Source organism: Clinocottus analis, unplaced genomic scaffold (genome assembly GCF_023055335.1).
Source record: "Clinocottus analis isolate CAN_PGR_092001 unplaced genomic scaffold, fCliAna1.0.p SCAF_33, whole genome shotgun sequence".
Lineage (NCBI taxonomy): Eukaryota > Metazoa > Chordata > Actinopteri > Perciformes > Cottidae > Clinocottus > Clinocottus analis.
The window spans coordinates 1,371,712-1,377,502 of NW_027176076.1; the positions used below are offsets into that span (position 1 = coordinate 1,371,712).

The 5,791-nt window shown below is 43.4% G+C and overlaps 1 long non-coding RNA gene across 1 annotated transcript; it reads right to left on the bottom strand.

Moving 5' to 3' along the window:
• LOC137798953 (uncharacterized) lies at positions 1-3,080 on the bottom strand. Its single transcript, XR_011079406.1, has 3 exons — positions 2,871-3,080; positions 2,370-2,471; positions 1-1,343 (listed from the first exon to the last, which is right to left on the bottom strand). It is a non-coding gene; the product is annotated as an uncharacterized lncRNA (long non-coding RNA).
• Positions 3,081-5,791: the final 2,711 nt, after the last annotated feature.

Below are 5,791 nucleotides of genomic sequence, written 5' to 3' on the forward strand. Positions count from 1 at the left end.
AGCCTGGCCAGCTTTCTCAAAGTACTGGTAATGACACTTAATGAAAGCTAGGGACCTGAGCTCTGAGAGGGAAAGCCTGCGCTCGTAGTCCCCCAGCCCCCACTCGGCATCCAGACCAGGCCCTCAGACGCCATTAATAAACAAACGTGCCGCTTGAGAATAGATGTGCTATTTCCCTAGCTTCTCTTATGCCATTCTGTCCTCTTATTTATCTATTTATTATTATTCCCTGGATCTCTGGTTTGCTTTCAGCCAGCCTCTATACTTCTGGCTCCCTGCAGGCGTTTCAGCATCCCAAAACATTAGCTGGATGTTGCTCCATCACCCTGCTGCCCTTAATGGGCTGAGTTTGCATCAGCTTACCACTGGTCTCTACAAATATACACACACTAAGAGCTGTCAGAACACTGTAAATCCAGCAAATACCCAGACATCTCAAGCAATCACACTGCTTATTCCCCTTTCCCTCGTAGATTAACAAACTCCACCAAACCTTTTCGACCCCTTGTTAAGCTGTCATCTTTTCAGTTGGATTAGTTTGGCATACAAAGGAGCACTTGTGTCTCTGGTGATGCAGGTGATATGGCTAAGGTAAGAAGAGAAGAGTGAGGAGGGCCCTTTGGTTGCAGTGATGCCTGTGTGGAGAAGGATGGTGGGCTCAAAGTAAACAGAAGGAATGAGGGGATAGAGAGGCTCTTCCTAGCCCAAGCCCCTAATCAGTACAGTCAACACATGGCAGATTGGGTTCACATCTCTTCCCCCTTGCTCTCGCGCTGACTCGGTCCTTCTGCCACCAAAACTTATCCATTCAATCAGCCCCATTTCCCTGCTTTCAATCTGAGAGGATATCAGAGGAATGTGTTGCAGGGAAATGCGAGGTAACAGAAATCTGGCTTACTTTCAGGGAAGGTGGTATTGGCTGAGAAAAAAAAAATAGATGGCTTTCACTTTGGGACATAATTCCACCAACAAATAACCCTTTCTCAAGCAACACACATTTTTATTTATTTCATTAAACAAAAACTTTCGAAGTTCCAATAGTGATGCTTGAGTGACCTGCTAAGTGTCTTGTGTGGTTTTGGTAACCATTAACAGCTTACACTGTCTTCCTGGTCAGAGGAGAGAACGTCCTTGGGTCAGTTTGGGGAGAGGTCTGCTCTGGAGGAGGGAGCTCTTCCTCTGCGGTGCTACGTCCTGATCACCAACTCCCTTTGCCACCCTCAACATGTCCCAGCTAATTGCACACATGTGTTTACAAGATTTTGCCATCAGTCAGAACTGGGCCGCACAGGTGGGGATGACCCAAGCCAGCCAGAGTCCAGCAGATTTCCGTGGAGGTCATCCTGGGTGCAGAGGGAGAGGAGTGCTGGTACATGTGCTGTATGTAAAGGAGAGCTTCTGCTTTGTGAGATAGAGAGACAAAATGTGCTGGGGCTGCATTAACAGCACCCAGAGGCACAACCCAGGGGGTGCGGCAGACTTCAAACACTGATGCGCAGGCTGTTCAGGGCTCTCAGGCTGCTGATTTCACAGCCAGAAAACACAGACCATTAGTCACACAAACACACTGAGGCCTATGCTAATCCCAGAACAAGCTAAATCAACATGACAGCCGATAAAATCCTGGGAGTTATGCAGCAGCTTTGCTTTTCAGTGATACTGTCTGTGATGTGCTGGTGAGTGTTTGTATTGAACCGTGTTTCTGATGAGCCACTCCAGAAACACTCCTGCTCTGTCTGAAAGCTCCCTGGTTTGTCACTGACACTGTCTCTGGAGTCGGCCAGAGCAAAAGCAGAGAACATGTTGTCACAGAGCTTGTATAGGTTTGCAGCCTCTTTTGGAGAAGTGGAGTCTTTGCCAGGACTACGATAGTTTAAAAGGGCAGAACGATCAAAGGCAACGTCACTAAACCATGTAGCCTACTGGTTCAGGTCAGAGGCTGCCATGTCGCACTTTAGACAACTTGGTCAAAGGATGCAGAGGGAGGCAGCCACACCACCAAGGATCATTTTATTTTCTGTCTATGATGGAAATCAAGTGGACCTATTTTGGCGAGACTTCTGCACTGGGATTTCAGACTGGCCACAGAGAGGCCTGTCGAAAAACTTAATTGTGGTTTTAATAGCAACAGTCACAGCTACTTTTGTATAAAAGATAAATACAAAAAAAGATTCATGCAACAGCAACAACTGCAAATTATATATTAATAATGCAAAATGTATTTTATGTCCAAGCACTTTCTTAAGGCGTCACTGAGGCTTCTGTTTATTTAACATATTGAGTAAAATAAAAGCAAATGTAAACATTTGACAATGTACAACAATATTTTCTAGATGTCCCAGTGTCTTTATTCTCTGGCCATACATTACCTGCTCTGCTTCTCTTCAATCCTCCTCTCATCAAGCTCAGCTTTAGTCTCCTGACCTCAATTTGCTGAGCTTCCCACCCTCTTACAGATGGTTCATGTGTGCCTGTACACACACACACGCACACACACACACACACATGCACACACACACACACACACACACACACACACACACACACACACACACACACACACACGCACACACACACACACAGACACGCACATGCAAGGCGAAAGTGCACTGTTTTTTACGCACTGTTGTATTTGAAACTAAAGCACATAAATATAACTCTCCTCTGTCCACTTTTTCTTTTTCTGGCAGAGATGGATGGTATTCATGCTTTGCTCTTTTATTTTCAATGCCAGTTTTTCATTTGTTTGCCTGAAGCAATGTAGGGATATGATAAAATGTGTATTAGCTTTTGTTGGGATAGAAACCAATTATTGTGCAAGTGCCGAGAGACATCAGCAGTAATGTGGTGTGTATTAAGGCCTTACTTACGTTTTAGGAGCAACTAGTTGACAGTGGAGAGCATCTTGTGGCCACAAGAGACGTATGACCGAACACAAAACCTCCACATTGGACTGGGACAGAGTGGGAGGAAGAGAGAGATAGGGAGTAAAGGGCAGATATAAACATATGTATGTATTAAAAATCCCTTATCTACAACATGTAGCTGCTGCTCTTATGTACTTCTGTTTTTACACTCAAGCTTTGAGTATAAAGCCTAAAAGAAATGCTGTTAGACTGCCAGGGCTTATGTGTCTTCGTTTTGATGGGACTACCTAAAAACTTAGTCACCCCTAAAAAAATACTACCGCTCTCTTTATTAAAATTAAGATGATACAAACTGAGCATTTTAAAAATGATTGTAATTCTTGATGAGGATATGATTTAATACAACCAACACTATTATTAAAAATAAAACATGTTCATACTACATATAGTAAACATACTGGGATCTCTCTAATATTAGGTGGGTGCACATCTTGAATGTGTTTTAGGAGAAGTAACTTTAATTTAGCAGGAGCTGCACATTTTATTGGACCACAATTCAAACTGATGTTACCACTACTGAGTCATTTTGTGCACAGGGGATGCAATAAGGCAGAAACATGGCCCTCATCCGAGGGCCGTCACTGCTTTTTTAAATTTTATTTTATTTTGTATAGCCCAGAATCACAATTACAAATTTGCCTCAGAGGGCTTTACAGTCAATCTGTACACAGCCTTGTATACAGATATCTTCATTTGCAATATCTTCACTGCTTTCTGTGCCAAGATATTGTCAATGCCATTAACACTGCATCCTCATGACACATTGGGTGGCATTAAAATAGTCTTACTTCACCGACTTGTTTTAAAAAAAAGAAAAATTCTAGACTTTGTAATGAAACGCAGTCAGTTCCCACTTTGACGTGTGCCGCATTCCTTCAGCGTCAGTCCAACAGCCATTTGCTGCTAGTCAGGGAGAAGGAGGCTGGGAGCATACCGCCACCATCACAGTGACCTTTCCACAAGCCCAGGGAGCACGCAATGCAGAGGAGAGGCAATAAAAGTAATGAAAGAAGCAAAGGCAATTAAAGTGGTGTGTGTGAGGGGAGCGTGGCGGAGATGAGCCTAACTGGAGGCGGCCCTGGAATGCACTACAGCTCCACATCCCCCATAATCCCTGTGTGATCGCAGAGCAACCCTGGTGTGCTCCCAGTCTGATCACCCTCTCGCAGCATTCACCAGCTAATCCGTGCAAAAGGACAGCCATGCACATACATTGCACACACACACACACACACACACACACGTCCGCATCCCCCTCTACCCTCCGCCCCCCAAACACACTCACACACACACACACACACACACACACACACGTATTAAAGACATTCAGAGATACAAACATTTCTCTACTCACTGCTAGCGTAATTGTTATAGGCTGCATATGTACTGCACGACAAAATGAGGACACGACTAAAAATAAATTACCAAACACAAACACATTCAGGCACAAATACACACACGTTTAGTTCTAGAAAATGAGTTGCTCTCCTCCCGCCCTTTGCAGAGCAGTGTTTTCTCGCCGCTAGTGAGAATCATTAATGCCCTTCCTCTGATGCAGCCACACAACCAACAGCAATTATTTCTAAAAGCAAAAAGTGAAAACAGACAGCGAACGCACAAATATACACGGCACATAATCATTATTTTTTTTTGTTAGGCTGGCTGTGTGGGGGTTGAGGAGATGGCAGCAGCTTGGACTTCATTTTCTCTAGCGGAGTTTACTGACCGCAAAATGACAAGGATGCTTTTCCTAAACCAATTAAGAGAATGCAGTGCTGCTGTTACCATGTGACATTGACAGCACTTAAGGAGGCTGACGCCAGGCCTTAGAGATAAGCCAGAGATATGCTTTTGGCTCAAGAGCTAGCACAGACACACATACACATGCACGCACACACGTATGTGTGTGCGCGCGAACGCTCCCACGCACACACACATATACATACAGATAAATAAACATGTATGCAATCATGCATGCACACACATCAATTAGAGGAATAGCACAGTAGAGCAAAAAACAAGTAACAGTGTGTACACCTGGAGCTCCAGACCAAAACAAGTGTATAACTAAGAAAATATAAATACATGAGGTCATAGTATTGAGGTTTGTAAAGTGGCTAGTAGAATAATAAAAAAATCCAATTGGTATTATCCAAAATCATTAAATACTACTGAACATCCCGGCCTTCAGTGAGGAAATATACTTCATCATATATCTTTAGGAATACAGAAAAAGGCGAAGGAAAGTCTTCCCTTTTCTTGACAACAGAATCTGATCTTGCCTTTAGCGTAGAATTAATAATAAGTAAATAGTGTGACGTGACCTCTGGGGGTTGTGACTCCTGCCGAGAAAAAGGCTGCGTGGTCGAATCTAATGACCAGAATGGGGTGTGACGGAGAGAGTACTGTGGCCCATTCTTTGCTGTGGCTATCTTAAACCAATACTCACTGTTAAGAAAGGAGATGATGTTAATTTTTCTAGATCTCTCACATCAAAGCGCATCTTAAAGATAGAGCCTGTGTGAAACTAGCCCTGATCTGTATCAATTATGGTCTGCCTGCTCAGATGCTGGGAGCAGTTTTGGGTGACAAAAAGTACATATTCAGAATCTGCAACTCACCATGTGTGTCAGTGGCTTTTGTTCTGGTGCTTAGTTCTCTTCTACTGTTGTCTTTGTCCCCTGGAAAATCTATCTTTGTTTTTTTTACATAATTTCTCATCCCAATAGTGTTTATCTATTCTTGTGACTTTTATTAACTTTCCAACATTTTATTGTTGCTCTTTAAAGTACTTCGGGCTGATTGTATGAAAGGTGCTGTACAGAACAAGTTGACTTGTGTAACAATTGGTAGACGTACGCTGT